Source organism: Labrus mixtus, chromosome 5 (assembly GCF_963584025.1).
Source record: "Labrus mixtus chromosome 5, fLabMix1.1, whole genome shotgun sequence".
Classification (NCBI taxonomy): domain Eukaryota; kingdom Metazoa; phylum Chordata; class Actinopteri; order Labriformes; family Labridae; genus Labrus; species Labrus mixtus.
In genome coordinates, this window is record NC_083616.1 from 18,009,809 (window position 1) to 18,030,843 (window position 21,035).

Consider the following 21,035-nt stretch of genomic DNA (forward strand, 5'->3'; position numbering starts at 1 on the left):
TTTGGAGATGGTGCGTAGATGGAAGAAGCATGATCGGACAACTGTTTTAATATGGGATTCAAAGGTGAGATTGCAATCAAATGTTATTCCTAGATTTCATTGGACATTGGTGAATAAGGGACCGAGGCTGCTCTTTGAAATATGAGTGGAGTTTGGCGGGTTGAATACTATGATTTCAGATTTAGAATTGTTCAGTTGGAAAAGGTTTTGTGCCATCCAGCAGTTGATATCGTTTAGACAGTTTCTGACAGCAGCTAGGCTCCTAGCGTCCTCAGGTCTCAAAGGAAGGTATATCTGTGTATCGTCTGCGTAGCAGTGAAAGGAGACTTTGTGGCGTTCAATTATTTGGCCAAGGGGTAGCATATAAATGGAGAATAAAAGGGGACCTAAAACCGAACCTTGCGGTACATCACAGGTAATGTTAGAGGTAGAGGAGGAGTATTTACCGATGGTGACCGCAAAGGTTCTTTCTTTTATTTTTTTATTAGGTGATGCAGAACAATACAAGACAAGTGAGGGACATGACAAGAGCAAATGTATGTGGGAGACAGGGGAGACACGACGATACAATGCACAGCATAGACAAAGACAAAACAGGCAAGCAGGGAGTAATAATAACGTTTTGCAATTTTGTATGTTGAGGGTGTTGAAGGGCCCTGATTGTGTATGTGTGTGTGTATAATTCGAGTGTATGCTTGTATTTTATTTTATTTTTTCCAAAGGTTCTTTCTAAACATAAGAGTAAAACCAGCTAAGTGCAATATCCTTTAAACCAACCCATTTTTCAAGACGATCAACTAAAATTGTGTTATCAACAGTTTCAAAAGCTACGCTAATGTTAGGGTTTGTATCTTTGGACATGGCAGCAAAATTGAAGGGTTTGAGGTTTTATTGCAGGGTTTGGGAAAGGTGGATGACTGACTGGCTGGCTGGTAGTGGCGGCGTGGAGGAGACTTATGGAGTTAGCTGGTTCAGTAGGCAGGCAGGTGATTGGTTGAGTTGTCTGAGAGGAGAGCAGACTGGAGGAGATGACACCGGTGAGAATCTGGACAACAGGAGAGAAAATCTGTTAGGATTCACTTGAAAAACGCTAGGAACAAACTCTAACAAATGTTAAGAGCAGCCGATCATAGCTACCACTTCAGTAGACTCAATAATCTGGCAATGAGTCAAGTTGGACCCAGGGTTTTAGCTTGAGGCAGATGAGCAGATGAGTTGCAGGTGTGAGTAGTCACCAGGTGTTGATTGAAGCTAAGCCCTCCAGAGACATACACGCACACACAGACAGAGGGGGAGGGGACACAAAGTATACACAGAAACAGGATCACAGCCAGAGCCCTGACAGCTAAGATTTAAAAGAATAAAAATTGGGCCCTCCCCTCTATCTGCTGCTAAAAGAAGGTCATTGGTTACCTTGAGGAGGGCCGTCTCTGTGCTGTGACAAGCTCTAAAACCGGATTAGAATTTCTCAAAGAAGTTATTTTCAGTCATAAAAGATAAAAGTTGTGTTGAAACCACCTTTTCTAAAACTTTTGATAAAAATTGAATTTTTGAGATTGGTCTAAAATTGTTAAAATCAGTGGGATAAAGGTTGGGTTTCTTTAAAAGTGGTTGGACCACAGTATATTTAAAAGCAGAGGGGACTACACCTTCCGCAAGGAACTATTAATAATGAACTGAACCAACTAGACCTAATTTGAAAGATCCCTCGAAATCAACATTGATTGATCTAATTTTTACCAATAGAAGGGACAAAATTACAGCCTCTGGGGTCTTCTCCCTAGACATCAGTGACCATTGTCCTCTGGCATGTATAAGGAGTGCTAGACTAGCAAAATCTAAGCCCAGGATTGTACTCGAGAAATTTCAGAAATTTTAATGAACAAGTGTTTTTTAATGACATTGTGAACAGTAATATATGTCAAACATCTGAAATACCTGATGTGGATCATGCACTTGAATATTTTACAAATACATTTCTTAAAATTATTGACGAGCATGCACCTTTTAAAAAGTTAAGGGTTAAAGATAGATCAAGCCCATGGTTCTCCACTGAATTATCATTACTCTTAAAGGAAAGGGACAAAGCCTGGGCATTAGCAAGAAAGACAGGCACAGCAGCCCATTGGCTTTTATTCAGACAACTCAGAAATAAATGCACATATTCACTGAGAAAAGCTAAAACCTCTTATCACCAGGAGTTGATTTCTAGTTGCTCTTCAAACCCATCAAAATTCTGGAAAGCAGTGAATATAAACAAAAATAAATCCTCCCCATCTCTCCCTTCTTATGTTATTTTAAATGAAGGCCAAACAAATAAAACTTCAGATATTTGCCGTGCTTTTAACCTCCATTTTGCTGCTTCTGGGAGTCAGTTTGAAACATTGTACTCTGGAAACACTGTTAATATCCGGCCACTGGCTCATATTCCTACTTCCCACAACCATTCCCCTAAATTTACTATACAGGCCTTCACTTCCTCTGCTGTAATGGAGGCTCTGCACTCTATAGATATTAGGAAAGCAAGGGGAGAAGATAATCTAGAGCCATACTTTTTAAAACTCTGTGCCCCTCTAATCAAGGAACAAATTTCCTATATTTTTAATCTTTCAATCACCACTGGAGTTGTCCCTCAGGTTTGGAAGTCAGCACACATCGTCCCTCTGCATAAGGGCGGCGACAAAAACAAACTCAACAACTACCGGCCGATCTCCAAACTGTCCAGCCTCTCTAAAATCCTGGAGACATTAGTCAACAATCAACTAAAATCATATCTTTCAAGAAATTCTGTATTAAGTCTGGTTTCAGAAAAAAACACAGCACCACATCAGCAATTACCTTTGTCATAAATAATATTGTATCTGCTGTTGATCAAGGGAAATACTGTGCTGCCCTCTTTGTTGATTTAACTAAAACGTTTGACACTGTTGATCACACCATACTCCTGCAGAGGCTACATGATGTTGGTTTTGACAATTCCTCATTTAAATGGTTCCAGAATTATCTGTCTAATAGATTGCAATGTGTGACTGTACAATCTGATCGCTCTGAATACTTACCACTATCAAAAGGGGTTCCACAAGGTTCTGTATTCTGCTGATCACGATCTATATTAATAATATTGCTTCTGTATTTACAAATTGTAAGGCCCATATTGTTTTGCTGAGACTGCACATTTAGCAATGGAAACTTTACAAGAAGCACTTCACAAATTACAAAATGCACTCCTTGATTTAAAATTATTACTGAATGCAGACAAAACTAAATACATGCTCTTTACACGAGCCAGAAATACCACAGACAATGACTTAAATATAACAACTCTGGAAGGTCACAATATTGAAAGAGTACCCCATTATAAATATCTTGGCATCTGGTTGGATCAATCCCTTTCATTTAAATTTCACATTGATACATTATCCACTAAACTACGACAGAAAATTGGATACTGGATACAGAAACAAAGTGAACTTCCCCTTAGTGAGTAGAAAGCGAATAATTGAAGCCATCTTCCTATCTGTTCTGGACTACGGGGATGTCATTTATAGACATGCTTCTGCCTCCACCCTAAAATCATTAGACACAATTTATCACTCCGCCCTCAGATTTATCACTGGTGACAAATATTCCACTCATCATTAAAGTTGGTTGGCCTTCACTAACAGTTACACGTGAACGGCATTGGCTGCTATTTATTTATAAATCACTTGCGGGTAATCTACCAGCATACATCACTTCTTTATTAATCTGGGCTGATAATCAGTATCAGACTTGATCAAGTGACTGGCTAATGTTAACGGTTCCACATGTAAAAACGAACTTTGGGAAAACATCCTTCACTTATTGTGCTGCACACACCTGGAACACAATACAAAACACATTAAAACTGTTCTGGCAAGCCGTCAACCAACGATCTCGATGAGCCTAAGAGAGCTCAAGAGCTCCCAGGAAAGTAGGTGGTTAGTGACTGAGATTTACAGATAGATACATGCAGTAATATGATGTACTGTATATGCACAGAGAGAGAGAGAGAGAGGAGCTCAAGGTGCCAGTTCCCCCGGTAGTTTAAGCCTATAGCAGCATAACTAAGAGCTGGTCTACACCAGCACCAGCCCTAACTATAAGATTTATCAAAAAGGAAAGTTTTAAGTCTATTCTTAAAAATACAGACTGTGTCTGCCTCCCGGACCCCGGCTGGAAGGCGGTTCCAGAGGAGAGGAGCCCGATAACTGAAGGCTTTACCCCCCATAGTACACTTAGAGACTGTAGGTACCACTACTAGGCCTGCATTCTGGGACCGTAATGTTCTCGAGGGACAGTACGGCACTAGTAGCTCCTTAACATAAGATGGTGCCTGGCCATTTAGAGCTTTGTAAGTGAGACTGTATAGGGAGCCAGTGCAGAGAAGCCAGGACAGGAGTAATGTGGTCCCTCTTCCTAGTTCTGGTCAGTACACGAGCTGCAGCGTTCTGGACTAGTTGAAGAGTCTTTAGAGACTTGCCAGAGCACCCTGACAAAAGAGTTACAATAATCCAATCTGGAGGTAACAAATGCATGAACTAGTTTTTCTGCATCATTTTGCGACAGGATATTCCTGATCTTGGATATATTACGAAGGTGAAAATAGGCTGTTCTTGAAATTTGCCTGATGTGAGAGCTAAAGGACATATCTTGATCAAATAGAACTCCTAGATTCCTAACAGTGGTGCTAGATGCCAGGCTGATGTCACTAAGGACAGTCAAATCACTAGAAAAAGTCTCTCTGAGGTTCTTCGGGCCTAGCACAATAACTTCAGTCTTGTCTGAGTTAAGTAGCAAAAAATTTCTGGTCATCCAGGTCCTAACGTCCTTAAGGCACGTTTCTAGCTGACATAACTGACTGGTGCCATCTGGCTTCATTGATACATAAAGCTGAGTATCATCTGCATAACAATGAAACTGTATGGAGTGTTTCCTCATAATATTTCCCAGAGGAAGCATATATAATGTAAAGAGAATTGGTCCAAGCACTGAACCTTGTGGGACTCCATGGCAAACTTTAGTGTGCATAGAGGACTCATCATTAACATGTACAAACTGAGATCGGTCTGATAACCATTCAAACCAACTTAAAGCAGTCCCTGTAATTCCAAGTAAATGTTCTAGTCTGTATAACAGGATCTGATGGTCAATGGTGTCAAAAGCAGCACTAAGATCTAACAAGACAAGCACAGAGAGAAGTCCCCTGTCTGAAGCTAGAAGTAGATCGTTTGTAACTGTAACTAATGCAGTCTCAGTGCTATGGTGGACTCTAAATCCTGACTGAAACTCCTCAAATAAACTGTTGTCATGGAGAAAGTCACACAGCTGATTAGCTACCACCTTCTCCAGGATCTTTGAGATAAAAGGAAGGTTGGATATAGGCCTATAGTTAGCTAGAGTTCCTGAATCTAGAGTAGGCTTTTTAAGTAGAGGTTTGATTACCGCTACTTTAAATGCCTGTGGTACATAGCCTGTCAGTAAAGACGAATTGATCATATCTAATATAGAGTTGCTAATGTGACGCACACAAAAGGTGTTGTCACATTTTATGTTTATATCTGGTTTGTTTTATTTTATAAATAATATAAAGGGGCACTTTAATATGAGCCATGTTGGCCAGTGAAATATTTCTTTGAAGAGTTTCAATTTAGAATAAACTGCACATGTCAGTGTTGCCAGTAGGAGGCAGTGTGGCGCTGTGCTTCTCCCTTGGACGCTCTTTGTTTGCAGACTCTCGTCGCTTCTTCATTATGCTGAGAGAAGCTGCACTGAGCAGAAGCACTGTTGTCCTCCTCATCTTTCTCCTGTTTACACAGGAACCTTAATTGTTTATGGGTCCCAGCCTGAGACCTGTAACAATTTGTGGGGGCTCGTCCGGGATCGGCAACGGCTGTGGTGAGAGAGCGTCGCCGATCTAGTGATCCTTGAACCTGTGGGCCTATGTGTGACACGTCATCTAAGCAAGGGGCTTCGAGAATCCAAGGCGTCTGACTGCTGCCAGAGCGAGGGATTTTGAGGGCCGACGGCACCTGGTGAATGTCCACAATGGCAGACAACGAAAGAAAGAAAGTGGTTTGGATGGTGAAGAAAGGTCTGTTTCGCCTTTCTTCTGATGATTTGTTTGAGGTAACAAAGAACATCCCAAGGACTAAAGACCAAGATCCAGCTAAGTTAAGTGACGAAGAGAGCTGTATTGATTATGTGTGTTCTTACATGGATAGTACCTTGTTGCTTGAGTTAGAGGATGAGGGCATCTCACAGTTACTTTTCCTAAAAGATAGGATTGAAGAGATGATTAATGGGCCACATCAGACTGAAATGTCTACAGAGGTGAGGGAGAATGTCACTGTGTCTGATGCAAATGTTTTGTCGTCATCACAACCTAATGTTGTTAATGTTAACACACATGATTCACACACACACAATAACCAGTCTCAGGGTCAACATGACATGCAGTCACCTCACACTTATCAACATTCCACCAATACAACTGAAAGCATGATCGCTCTCAAAGACCTCCCCCTCCTGCAGAGGAAAGAATTCAAAATCCATGGTGGACAAGTCGGGGACAAGGCATCTGAGATCAGCTATAGCAACATCTGCAAACAGATTGACCAAGGACTGAAAGAAAAACACACTGAGGACGAAATCACTAGAGCAGTGTTTCGCATCATAAAGCCTGGCAACTTCAAGGATATGCTCGCCAGTAAGGATGACATGACAATAGCCGAGCTAAAAAGCTTTCTACAGTCACACTTAGGAGAGAAAAGCAGCACTGAATTGTTTCAGGAGTTGATGAATGCCAAACAACACGAACAAGAAACACCACAGCAGTTTCTTTACAGAATGATGGGGCTCAAACAAAAGGTGATATTCATATCCAAACAGACAGACTCTGATATTAAGTATGAGAAACGAACAGCACAGAATGTGTTTCTTCGCACAGTCTACCAGGGCTTGAGTGAGAAGCATGATGATATTAGACGTGAATTGAGACCCCTTCTCTCAGATCCTACAGTTACTGATGAGGCACTACTCAAGCAAGTGACCAAGACAACAAGCGAGGAGAGTGAGAGAAAGCGACGCCTGGGTCGTAGCTATAACACTAACTAAGGGAAAGACTTCCTTAAACAACTTGGTTGGGATTGGGTCCAAAAGACAGGTTGACGGTTTTGACGCAGAAAAAATGGAATATAGCTCTGAAAGGTTGATTGGAGAAAAACAGTCGAGACTAATATCTGGTCCTGGAACTGTCTCTGCCGTATCAGACGTATCTGGACCAGGTAAGGGCAGGAGGTTACCAATTTTGTCTCTGATGTCTAGAATTTTGTTGTTGAAAAAGCTCAGGAAATCATTACTGCTGAGGGCTAGAGGAATACAAGGCTCAATGGAGCCATGACTCTCTGTCAGCCTGGCTACAGTGCTGAAAATGTATCTAGGATTGCCTTTGTTTTCCTCGATTAGAGAGGAGTAGTAGGCAGCTCGAGCGTGACATAGAGCCTTCATATATCTTCTATGGCTATCCTGCCAGAATAAACGAGATTCTGCCGTTTTGGTCGAGTGCCATATTCTTTCAAAATTTCGTGATGATTGTTTCAGAGTACGGGTTTCTGAGTTGAACCATGGAGCCACTCTCCACCGCTTGACAACCTTCTGTTTCAGGGGAGCAATCGAATCAAGAGTAACTCTCAGCGAATCCACTGCACTATCAACAAACTGATCTAGCTGAGAGGGACTAAAGCTATCATAAGAGTTTCCAACTGGGTTGAAACACGGTACTGAATCAAAAGCAGCTGAAATAGCTTCCTTAAATCTAGCCACAGCACTATCAGACAAACTTCTAAGGAGCACACCTCTTCCAAGCAGAGATAATTCTGGCAGGACAAAGTCGAATGTAATAAGGAAATGGTCTGATAGAAGAGGATTTTCTAGGGAAACTGTAAGGTTATGGATTTCAATGCCATAAGCTAAAACAAGATCCAGGGTGTGGTTGAAACGATGAGTAGGTTCGTTTACACCCTGGGTGAAACCATGTCTAATAGTGACATGAAAGCTGTGCTAAGGCTATCATTATCAACATCCACATGGATATTGAAGTCACCTACAACAATTATTCTATCACTGCTAAGGGCTAAATCTGATAAAAAATTCTGCAAATTCAGATAGAAATTCAGAATATGGGCCAGGAGGGCGGTAAACTACAACAACTAGAACTGGCTGAAAGGTTCTTGAGACTGGATGTGGAAGACTAAGAACAAGGCTTTCAAAAGAAGAAAAATTCAGCTTTGGTCGAGGGTTAACTAGAAGACTAGAATTAAAAATAGCTGCTACTCCACCTCGTCTGGTGTCTCGAGGTACAGTGGGTACGGAAAGTATTCAGACCCCTTTAAATTTTTCACTCTTTGTTTCATTGCAGCCATTTGCTAAAATCAAAAAAGTTCATTTTATTTCTCATTAATGTACACTCAGCACCCCATCTTGACAGAAAAAAAACTGAAATGTAGAAATTTTTGCAAATTTATTAAAAAAGAAAAACTGAAATATCACATGGTCATAAGTATTCAGACCCTTTGCTCAGTATTGAGTAGAAGCACCCTTTTGAGCTAGTACAGCCATGAGTCTTCTTGGGAATGATGCAACAAGTTTTTCACACCTGGATTTGGGGATCCTCTGCCATTCTTCCTTGCAGATCCTCTCCAGTTCTGTCAGGTTGGATGATGAACGTTGGCGGACAGCCATTTTCAGGTCTCTCCAGAGATGCTCAATTGGGTTTAGGTCAGGGCTCTGGCTGGGCCAGTCAAGAATGGTCACAGAGTTGTTCTGAAGCCACTCCTTTGTTATTTTAGCTGTGTGCTTAGGGTCATTGTCTTGTTGGAAGGTGAACCTTCGGCCCAGTCTGAGGTCCTGAGCACTCTGGAAGAGGTTTTCTTCCAGGATATCTCTGTACTTGGCCGCATTCATCGTTCCTTCAATTGCAACCAGTCGTCCTGTCCCTGCAGCTGAAAAACACCCCCATAGCATGATGCTGCCACCACCATGTTTCACTGCTGGGATTGTATTGGGCAGGTGATGAGCAGTGCCTGGTTTTCTCCACACATACCGCTTAAAATTAAAGCCAAAAAGTTCAATCTTGGTCTCATCAGACCAGAGAATCTTCTTTCTCATAGTCTGGGAGTCCTTCATGTGTTTTTTGGCAAACTCTATGTGGGCTTTCATATGTCTTGCACTGAGGAGAGGCTTCCGTCGGGCCACTCTGCCATAAAGCCCCGACTGGTGGAGGGCTACAGTGATAGTTGACTTTGTGGAACTTTCTCCCATCTCCCTACTGCATCTCTGGAGCTCAGCCACAGTGATCTTTGGGTTCTTCTTTAACTCTCTCACCAAGGCTCTTCTCCCACGATTGCGCAGTTTGACTGGACGGCCAGGTCTAGGAAGAGTTCTGGTCGTCCCAAACTTCTTCCATTTAAGGATTATGGAGGCCACTGTGCTCTTAGGAACCTTGAGTGCTGCAGAAATTCTTTTGTAACCTTGGCCAGATCTGTGCCTTGCCACAATTCTGTCTCTGAGCTCCTTGGGCAGTTCCTTCGACCTCATGATTCTCATTTGCTCTGACATGCACTGTGAGCTGTAAGGTCTTATATAGACAGGTGTGTGCCTTTCCTAATCAAGTCCAATCAGTTTAATTAAACACAGCTGGACTCCAATGAAGGAGCAGAACCATCTCAAGGAGGATCAGAAGAAATGGACAGCATGTGAGTTAAATATGAGTGTCACAGCAAAGGGTCTGAATACTTATGACCATGTGATATTTCAGTTTTTCTTTTTTAATAAATTTGCAAAATTTTCTACATTTCTGTTTTTTTTCTGTCAAGATGGGGTGCTGAGTGTACATTAATGAGAAATAAAATGAACTTTTTTGATTTTAGCAAATGGCTGCAATGAAACAGTTGCAATGAAAGAGTGAAAAATGTAAAGGGGTCTGAATACTTTCCGTACCCACTGTATATGAGTACAAAAATGACTGGGAGGAGTGGATTCATTCAAACTAACATATTCATCTCGACACAGCCAGGTTTCAGTCAAAAAAAGTAAATCAATATGCTGATGTGATATCAGATCATTCACTAAAAGAGATTTGGATGTTAAAGACCTAATGTTCAAAAGTCCGCAGTGAATTTTCTGATTTTTCAGCAAAATCGTATTCGTAGTTTTGATGAGATTTTGACGATCCACGCCGTTTGGATGACTTATAAAAACGGGTCTGGACCGGGGGACAGACACAGTACCTATAGTATAACTACAGTTCGATTCAGAATTACAGCTATAGTGACTGGGAGACAGATCTAAGGGAGGCGCAGAGAAGTGTGTAAGACTGCAGCTCTGCCTCCTGGTCTGAACTCTGTGTTGTTGTCAGGGTTTTGGACTAATAACCTCTGCTATGTTTCTAGATAATAGAGCTGCACCGTCCAAAGTGGGATGGATGCCATCTCTAGCTAGCAGACCAGGTTTTCCCCAAAAAGACTGCCAGTTATCAATGGGGAAGCCAAGCTATGTCGGCCTGCACCGGCTACAGGTGGCTGGCAAACTACAGCTGCATATGATGACTCTGACTCAATGGTGCGGAGCCGTCTCTCTAACTCAGACACCCTCGCCTCCAAAACTACAAATGAACTACATTTCTTACATGTATCATTATCACTAAAGGAGGACGAGGAGTAGCTTAACATCTGACACGTAGAGCAGGAGACTGCGGTCAAGCCAGCCGCTCCTCGAGTTTACATGGTGAAGTGAGCCGCCCCTAAATTTTAAGTGCCCACGTATTCTGATCTTTATGGTAAATGCTCCAGACTGCAGAGCGAGCAGGAGTAAGACAGAGAGAGCGATTTTGACCCGTTATTAATCTCCTTTTCCAGACAAAAAAAAATATTCCATAAGTAGACAATGATTCTGATATGGGTGGACTTAGTACATCCTAGACTACGTGCACAAGTAATATGAAGTACTTTTACTGTGTACTTTTTGAGAAATCCATTGACAACGATTTATTTTATTGACATTGACACACATTGACACACAGTGTACATTGTACACAGTAACACAGTACAGAGGAGAACAGAACAGAAAATTATGCAATACGCTCACCGTAGTACGCTGCTCGCTGCTCTGCTCAGGTGCTGCTCGCTGCTCTCTTGATCACAGCTCACTGTACTCATGAGTGTAAATGTTATTAACTGTAGTTACCTGCTTACTGCTTATTCTTCTGGTCTTATAATCTGTGTATTTTGTCTTCGTTGTTTTTTGTCTTTTTTGTCTCTTATTCGTTTTAATTGTACTCTCGACGTCATTGTAAATGAGGGCTTGCCCTCAATGATTTCTCGAGAATAAATAAAAGTACAATGAAAAAATGAAATGAATAATGGATAAAATACTGGGTCCAAAAACCTCTTTGAGAAACGTTGTGGGAATAAAATCAATGCTGCACGTAGCTGATTTCATGTGGGTTAAAATTTCAGATAAAAAGGTCAAGGACACCGGCTCAAAACTGCTAAAATAGCTATGAAGTTACCTGCTGGTGTCTAAAATACGGTCTGGGGGGATGATTTGTTGCTAATTTCTTCCTAATGTCCTTGACTTTATTAGTAGTCAATAAAGTCTTCCTTCTTTTATTCATGGTTTGATCCTGCAACCCTGGGAGTGTGTTTAGGCTGTGCACAGGGTACCCTGTTGATCATATACAAATATCATAACCAAGAATTTGTATAAACTTTAACTGGACCAAATGATAACATAAAAAATAATGTCTGTCTTTCGATTGAGGAGGAGGATGCATTGGCTACACTACACGGGATATCTGCTGGTTACTACAGAAATATTGACTGCTGCCCAAAGATTAAAAATGATGTTGTATGCTTTCCATTAGGTACATGAGATTGACCAGGCAATGATTTTTCTGTACTAAATTACAAAATAAGTTGTCTTGAAAAGATGCAGCTTCATTAGGAGATCGAAATTAAACTGTTCATTATTAATGAAAAAAAACAATATACATATTTCTTATTTCTATCTCTAGATGTTTCTGTTAAGAGCCATCAGACTTTAAATATGAGTGTACCTGACTATCCACTCCATTTTATTTGATACAGAAAGAGTCTATGGTCAAAAGGCACTTAATTTCTTTGTTTTATTTTTACTACACATCTCAACCTAACTTAATGTAGAATTTAAATGCCATGTGCTGTTCAATAAAGTCCACCCAGAAATGTAGGTTTTGTTAGAAGCTTCAGCAAATTCAGTTATTTTCCCTCGTATCATTATGGACATTTTTGTCAATTTGGGCAAATGTTTCCTCTTTATCTGGTCATCATTTTGGCTATGTTAGTGCATATGGCACACCTTTTTGTAAGAAAGTCTCTCTCTTGACACATTTTGGAATGCATATATATATATATTTTTTAATAGATCAATAGAACACTGTGAAACATTTTTACTACCCTCTTAAGTCACTAAGGACAAAAAGGTCCACTTCCAAAAAACTGCTATAAAAATAGAACAGATTGATATTTTTTCTACTTTTTTCTGTGTTTAGGAATTTAAATTTAAACCTTTAAATGCCAGAATCATGTAATCAAACTGGCATTTAAAGGGTTAAATTCCCCAAAATGATTTAATGTTTTGTAGTTTTGAGCAAAAAATATCAATCTGTTCTATTTTTATAGTTTTTTGGAAGTGGACATTTTTGTCCTTAAGTTTTGTGAAGGGGGAAGTAAATTAAACTGATGCCTGAGGGTTTTAAGAAAATGTTTCACTTATTTGTTGTGCTGCGTGCGTGCTGTTACCATGTGTGACACATGCAGCTGTGGTTTGCTCATATAGAGTCATTTGTTACAACCCTGAAAAACTTCAGTCTTATTCTGGATTGAACTTCAGTGTTAAAGCCTTTCACAGGGGCTGAGATGGTATGCATTCCTTTGTGATTTGCTTTCTGTGAAGAAAAAAATCCTCTATCACTCACTCTTCCTGTCCCTTATGACTGCTGTATGCATGAAAAAAACTCACATGCTAACTTATTTACAAAAACATAACTGGTTTGACAGAGAAAACTTAACATTAGCTTTTCAATCAAAATGTACCTTACTGAACAACCAGATAAGTAATCTGTAGTTAACACAATTTCCAGAAGAAATAGTCAGGGTTTTAGCAATTCATTATATTTTTTTCTCATAGTCCACTACACAGCTCCTACATTGCACATTTTGTACACTTTGTGTTTTTTAATTTAAATTTTTTATATTTTATATTTTCCATTTTTAAATTATATTTTATATATTTTAATTGCTTCTTATACTATATTATTTAAGTTGTTGCTAGTTCTGTTTTATTTCCTTGCTAATTGTTTAGCACCAATACACCAAGTCAAATTCCTTGTATGTTGTACTTGGCAATAAAACCCGATTCTGATTCTGATGCTATTGTTAGAGGGAGGGGGCGAGAGGTGGGGATTAATTGGGGTCCAGTTCATTTCTTTGCTGCAACACATAGACTGTAAATATTCCCCCCTTGTGTGTTTGTCAAGTGAAGACTGCAGCCTTCTGATAAGCCCATGTGAATGTATTCCTTTCACGTTAAATGGCTATCCAGTGTTTAAAACTACATCCAAAGCTATAAAAAGGAGCGGTGAAGATTTGGCTCAAAATCTAGACACCAGTAAATAAAAACAAATAGGAAAAATGGAAGAAGTTTTTAATAAAATAGAAGCATCACCAATTTCCTCTCTGCAAAGTCCAGGATAACCAGATTCAACTGCTTGAATTCTTTGCACGATATCATTTATTAATACTCGGTAATTTAATTAGTTTTTCTTTCTAGATTTCAATCTTTGCCTTTGCGCAGCACACGGTTGCATTTCAAGAAATGTGTTTCGCGCGTCCTGAACGCCCACGTCACATCTGCTGGTCCGTATTTAAGGAGTTTCCCGTCCGTAGCTGAGGCTGAGAAACAACACTGCTGTACGCCAGGACGCCTCACACAGACAGGACCTCACAGCCTCGCGGTAGCCAACTTCAGTCCTGTAAGTGAGTTGTGCATTATTTCAAACATGTACATGAAAGCTCTGGTTTCCTCTTTTTTTCCTGTCAAATCTAAGCTTTAGCATTGTGTAGAACCTGCATCTTTTTAACACTTTTCCCCTGCAAGTGTGTGATAATTTTAGTCTGCAGGAGTAGCTGGATCCTTAATTCAGCAGGTCAGTTTGTTAAAGGAACCGTAGAGCTTTGAGCGAATGTGCGGCTTCGTGTTTTCTTTTTTCTAATCTGTTTACGTTGGTTGTCTATTTAAAAGCATGTTAAAATGTGCATCAGTATCTAATGTGTAATACCATTTAATGTGCAGCAGTATCTCAATAAGGAAACTGTTAAATGTCTGTAAACTGTATCGATGTCATTAGGCTACTTTTTTATCTTCAACTTTTTTATGTATCTTGTCTGCACAGGCCTTTCCATGCATTTTGGCATGATGGGATTGTTAGGTATTTGTGATGTGAGATTTACAGAGCAGAGTTAGTTGTATAAGGTTCGGTGACAATTAACGGCATGAAATTCTAGTATTATGAATGTAGTGCAGTAAAATGTCCAGTGGTTGCCATGCCAAGTTAATTATCTAGACTATAAGTAGTACAAGTGGAAGTAGTAAAAGTGTATTAAATAAACCTAAGAGTATACAAATAGACTTTACTAAATGTCAGCACCGACATAGGCATTGAGTCCAACACAGATGATAGAAGTCTGTGGGAAGAAGCTGTTCCTTGGTCTCTCTGGATCTCATCTTTTCGAGATGGCAGGGGGACAAACAGACAGTATATCCTGGCTGTGTTGTGTCTTTGCTGGTGTCACTCTTGGCATGCAGGCCTGGCAGCACAAGTACAATAATCCTTTGTGCACTTTTTATGACAGCAGAAAGTCATTTCTGTTCTCTGCTGTGCAGCTATAGCATTTCCTGAACATCACTCAATAACTAACAGCTTTATCAAGTATAATAGCATTCTGGTGTTTACAGGAGTTTTATTTTCATGATATGGAATAATAAGATGTTTTTTTGCAGCTTTACTGAACACTGCACAATGTTACCATTTGATTGATTGGCAAAATTATTGTTATCATTTTAAGTCACATGAAAGCTCAATCTGATTGACGTTTTTCATGACTTAAAAGTTGCACAATTCTGAGGGAGTTGATATAGACACAAAAATAGGTTTATTACTATCTCTGAGTTCATCTTAAGGCAGAGCTACACTTAAAATTAGATTTTTTTAATTACTTCACAAGCCAAGTGTGATGAAATACAGATTGCTGTGTATGAGTAATACATTCAGTCGGTCTTAACTATTTTCAAATGTAAGACTTGGATTCTCTCCATATTTTCTCTTTGATTTTCTGAAGTTTCTAATTAACCATTTTTTGTGTAATTTTTTTAATTTTTTCCCTCAGGACAGAACATTACTGAGGAGACAGCATGATCATCACATGTGTAATGAAGGTGGACGGGAAAATTGTGACAGTCCGTAATTTCCCAGATGGACTGAAGATGGTTGCCATTGACCAGCTGAATTCAATACCTGCTGGTACAACTTTTTTCTTAATGAGGCAAAAAATATTCACAAATCTGGTTATTCAAAGGAGCTGGTTTGGTACTCCGTTGATATATAGCTGTTTTCACATTTGCATGTCTGAAAAATTCTGGAGAACTTCAGCAGGACTGCCCCTGAAAAAGTCCTGATCTGGTAGTTCACACAAACACTTCACAGCAGGAGACTATCCACGTCAGACAGGAGGTGGAGTCCTGAGACTAGACATGACGTAAAAGAACGGACTAAGCAACAGAGTCCACTTTGCAACTCTATAATGAGAATATTTTACTTTCTATCAATGCAATGTGCAGTTCGACAGAATCAGTATCAACAAAAGAGCAACATTCTGGCAAAGAGAAAACGTAATACAGCAGGTTAATTATGTGCACGGAGGTCACAACGGTCGAGTGAATACAGCCTATGATCGTGCACCAATCGCAGAGAATTAATGTCACCAGCTCAAGGTGATTTCACATCTTCCTGCAGAAAAATACTAGGGGATTGGCAGGAGAAATTCAGGATAAAATCTGAGTGACAAATTTGACAGTTTGCATTGACACATTCAGCTCGCCCAAATTTGGTTTTGTTTTGTGCAAGTGTGAAAGCACTATATGTGCTACCCTCTATATAGGGTTACAAAAAGTCTATACATAGGGCTTTGTTTAACCAACCTTTGATTGGCTACCCTTTGATTTTTTATTAAAAAGTACATTTTAAGAATGAATTTCAAGTATTATGGCAAATGAATTGACCTATAAGCAAGTAAAAGAAGACATGCCAGTGCACTTGCTAATGACACACAACTTTATGGAATCACAATGTTTCAGAGTTCTTCTTCAGGTGTTCATTTATTAACAAAATGATCAACTGAAGAAGAATTCTGGTGATTCAATAAAGATTTTTTGTGAAATTGAGCAAGCATGCGGGCATATCTTCTTGTTCTTGCTGCTGTTTTTTTAATTGCTCAGCACCTATTACTATCCTTTCTCAAAATGTATCAACCCATTCACAAAGTAAATATGTTTCTTTGCTTCCTTCCTTAGAACATGGGATGCAAATAATAGAAAGTGTGAGAGACAAGAAAAAACTGATGGCTTTCCATTTCCGCCATAATGAGAAGAATTATTGTACAAAGGTGGTGGAAGAATGCCTCAAGGTAAATAAAAACCTATTTATACATATAGACATAAAAGGTTATTGGTATACACAGGTACAGAGCAGTAGAAAGCTTAAAGGAAAATAAAAAAAGTTGAAAAATGTAGTATAATTCAGGTGTTGAAATGCATTAGAAGGGCTCATCATTGGTGTGAAACTAAAGAAAAAGTTACTGAAATACTTTATTTATTTTATTTTGATACTTATTTTTATAATTATTGAATGTATATAGTCCTTGTTTCTTTCTAATTCTTGCCTTGTATGGAACCCAACAGGGATAAACAGTCTATGTTGTGTGTTCACAGGTAGAGGAAACTGATTGCTGTGATGGAAACCCAAAAAATATATCTGATAACCACTGGTTTGTGATGGAAGAAAATGGGAATGGTAAAAACTACAACCTGCACACTTTGTGTGCCCCCAGGCTTTACCTTTCATTGCCATCTAAGAGGACCTACACTTTCACCCTAACTCACTACCCCCAGGAGTCTGTTGAGGTCTCACCGTCAAATATTTGAGGTATTCAACCAAACATTTTTTAATGCTCTATATTGCACTGCTACTCTACTTTTACCTGTCGTGAAAAGTTGATGTAATGTTGGCTGAGAGGTGACAACGTGCTGCAACAGGCCAAATAATTTCCAGCAGGAGAAACATGCTGCAAATTCAAATACTCATGCAAAGTACAAAGAAAATGTAAAAAAGGAAATAGATGCAAATGGAAATACAAGCTGCAAAAATATGAATGCATTAACAGCAAATGTGCTCCAAATACATACATCAATAAAGGTTAAACACACAAACCAAAAAAAGAAAAGCTACAGATAAAAGCTGAATATCCATTCATCACAACAAAGGGCATCAGGTGTACAGAGGAACAGTGGAACAGTTTGTAATTGACTAGAAAGAGTGAGGGACACTAACACTGAATGTATTGTATTGATGTATTTATTGAAAAATAAATAAATGGATTATCAGACCACATAATGATAGACATTGCTGGAGCAGTGTGTCTCTGAAGTAGGGGTGGGAATCCATAGATATTATTCCGATACTCGAGTCACAATACGATATCGTTGCGATTTTAAACATTTTGTGATATGCTGAGAATTGCAATACATTATATTGCTATTGAACTTTTTTGAACTGCATATTAAGTCCACAAAATTAAACTAAATCAAGAACTTCTGTGTCACATAAGAAAAAAATCTCAGTCTATTTAGTCTCAGTCTTTTTATTTCTACACAATGGTAGTCAAGCCCACAGCCTGACCAACACTGTGATCAAAGTAAAAACCCAGTTAAAGGCTGCATGCACCTCACAATCTGAACTGTTAGTATTTCAGTCTAATTGAACTGAACTGAACACAAACATGTACGGACGACTGTACAATAGAAGTCGTTTTTAACAATGCAACTTATCAAATTTAATTGTGCAGCCCCCTCAGCAATTACCAATTTAAAAGAGCATATTTGCTATTATCATATTAAAAAAAACGATACTTGCTGGCCATGAGACATGAGCTGTATCGATTTTTTCCCCCCATTTCTACTCTGAAGGCAATGCACCACTGACCTGTGGGTAAGATATATTTGTTAATGATGGAAAAATACTGAGCGTGTAACTGAGTGCTGTACTCATACAATGTTTAAATGTCTTGTTCTTTAAGAAGTCTTAAAGCATCAGTGTGAGTAAGCAGGTGTCCTTGGGGATAGTAGAAAGATGGTACAACTGGGCCTCTCGCATACTAGAGAAGAGATAACTTCTCTGTTGCTAAGCATGATGCATGTTAAGTGTTATCTGCATTGTGCTTAAATACTGAGACTTCTCTCTGTTTGGGGAGCACCTCTCCCACAACTTTGTGTTGTGTGAGATCCTGTGCACTGCTTGAATAAAGAGACGCTGACTTCAAAATCCTCATTGTGAGCATGATGTTACTTTTTATCAGGCTCTTAGCACAGGAGTGTGTTGGTGTTCACGCCTCAAGTTGTTGTCAATAAATGTGCCAGCGGATTTTTGTATTTCTAAAGATACACTAGCCTTTGAAACATAACAATCCACTACTTCTTCCCTCTTTAGCTTCAGTCTCTCTCAGGTTGACCATTATCATGCTACTAGTTCTCATTTAAGCTTTTCACTCATGGTCCATCATTCCCTCTCTCCTTCTGACTCCTGCTTCTGCTATTCCATCCCACCATTGTCTTAGTTTATATTTCACTATCTCTCTGTTTACTCTTCTGTCTCTCTGTTTGTTTGCATGTATCCAACTCCAACCCAACTTCCCCTTCTACAGCATATTATCACCATGCTTCCTTTGTACCCCATGCTACCGGATATGCTCAATCTCTGGACCAAGATAGCATTGGAGTTATTCTGAAGATGTTTTCAATTCACTGGTGGGGCTTGGTGTCAACTTGTTGTACTTTATTCTAGGGGTATTCTTGCTTTTAAAGTAGAGTTTCAGCACTTGGAATGAAAAATGATGACTAAAATGTATGCTGCAGGCTCCCAAATATATAGATTTTGAATCTACTCCAAAAACACTGGACACTTAATTTCCAATTCTGATAATGTCAGATGAATGAAATGAAACCCAAAATACTTGATCTTAGCCTTACAAGACATTAAACAACTGTTTTCATAAGTTGTGTAATCTTTTGTGTGATTTAAAAAATAAATAAATGTAGATAACACCGAGACCACTCGAGCCATCGACATTCAAGATTATATATTTACACTTTATCTTTGAGGTTTGTTGTACTTTAATGGTTGCTGAATGACTATTTCTGACTTGTGTTGCTGGTGTTGGAAAAGAAGAGTTGCAATGTAGCCTCTCTATGTTCTTTGTCACTTTTTTACTTATACTATAGCCAAACATGAGCACTTTATTAATAAACAGATACATTACATGATGTTGTTTTGCTTCTTTGAAAAGAGTGGTCATGTACCCAAGGAAGGTTGGATTATTATTTAGGTCACCACGATCAAGTTTTCTGTCAATTTAGTGTCATTTTTAACAAGAACTATGTGTGGGAAACTTCAGTGTGTGAAATGTATAATCTGATCAAATCTGTTTCAACATGATTGACCTGTAACACGTCAGCAACATATTCTCTCAGGTCTATACCTGTCAAGGAAGTTTATTGGAATTAATTTCCAGTTTTTGTGCACTTTCAGCCCATTCACAACAGACCAGTGCACTAATTCATCTGGTACAAACTATCAAAGACATCAATTAAATGCTGAAATACGATGAAAATGAATGTTTTTAAAGATCTAGACACTGAGTTTGGATCTCTTTACTTTGGTCAGTATTAAATAACGATGAAAATGTATGGTTTATTTTAGAGGCTGAAACCTAGAGGTCTTCTCATTGCATTAGCTTTTTCTTCCTTTGGTTTAATGGCTAGCCCTATCCAGAGATGCACATTTGGTATTCATTTGGAAACTAAGCAAAGAGTGTTTGATAAAGGTAATGAGAGCAGAAAAAAAGAACAATTTACTGTAGGTTTGATATTTTTTTCTGTTGCCTCTGCTGTCTTGCAATTAAAAGTGGGCTAAATATGAATTTATTCTGAGATGCAAGACAATCACAAAAAATGATCCATGGTAAAGGTATGTAACAGTTTAACAGGCAGGAGGTTAGTAAACAAAACAACAGAAAACAAGTAACTTCTACAAAAACAGCAAAATGTTAAGGAAAAGCAACGCATTACAGAAAGTTTGATATAAAAAATGTTGAATCCAATGATGAAAGGAGTATCAAAATTGGTGACAGCCCATGTAATCTTAGTTGGACTGGTGTTTCCTTTTTAGGGATAAAAACAAGAATAGGCTCATTATCATGTATTTCCTGTCATGATTTGGTCTGGTTTAGTTTTGTGTTCATGACAGAATGAAATGACCAAACAAAGGACTCAGTAGAGACTCTTTTTAGAGTTTTTATTTTTTCAAAAATAAATTATATTCAGAACAAGTTCAGTAAAGTGCAGAGTGCTTTACTTTTTTACTTATACTATAGCCAAACATGAGCACTTTATTAATAAACAGATACATTACATGATGTTGTTTTGCTTCTTTGAAAAGAGTGGTCATGTACCCAAGGAAGGTTGGATTATTATTTAAAGCCCTATTCGCACGGGACAAGTATTACCTGGGGACCTTTAATAATTTGTAATAAATGCGGAGGTCGTATGTGATCTTAATCCCGTGCGAATCTTCCATGTCCGTATTTTGT

The 21,035-nt window shown here is 39.0% G+C and overlaps 1 protein-coding gene and 2 long non-coding RNA genes across 3 annotated transcripts in view; 2 read left to right on the plus strand and 1 right to left on the minus strand.

The window, feature by feature from the left end:
- LOC132974347 (histone H2A.V) overlaps positions 1-21,035 on the plus strand; it is a 212,014-nt gene that overhangs the window by 143,334 nt on the left and 47,645 nt on the right. The gene's annotated exons all lie outside the window — the stretch shown is intronic.
- Positions 872-1,276, minus strand: LOC132974325 (uncharacterized). The gene is made up of 2 exons (XR_009673107.1): positions 1,138-1,276; positions 872-1,045 (listed from the first exon to the last, which is right to left on the minus strand). It is a non-coding gene; the product is annotated as an uncharacterized LOC132974325 (long non-coding RNA).
- LOC132974327 (uncharacterized) lies at positions 13,953-19,710 on the plus strand. The gene is made up of 6 exons (XR_009673108.1): positions 13,953-14,089; positions 15,504-15,637; positions 16,687-16,799; positions 17,104-17,317; positions 19,092-19,255; positions 19,303-19,710. It is a non-coding gene; the product is annotated as an uncharacterized LOC132974327 (long non-coding RNA).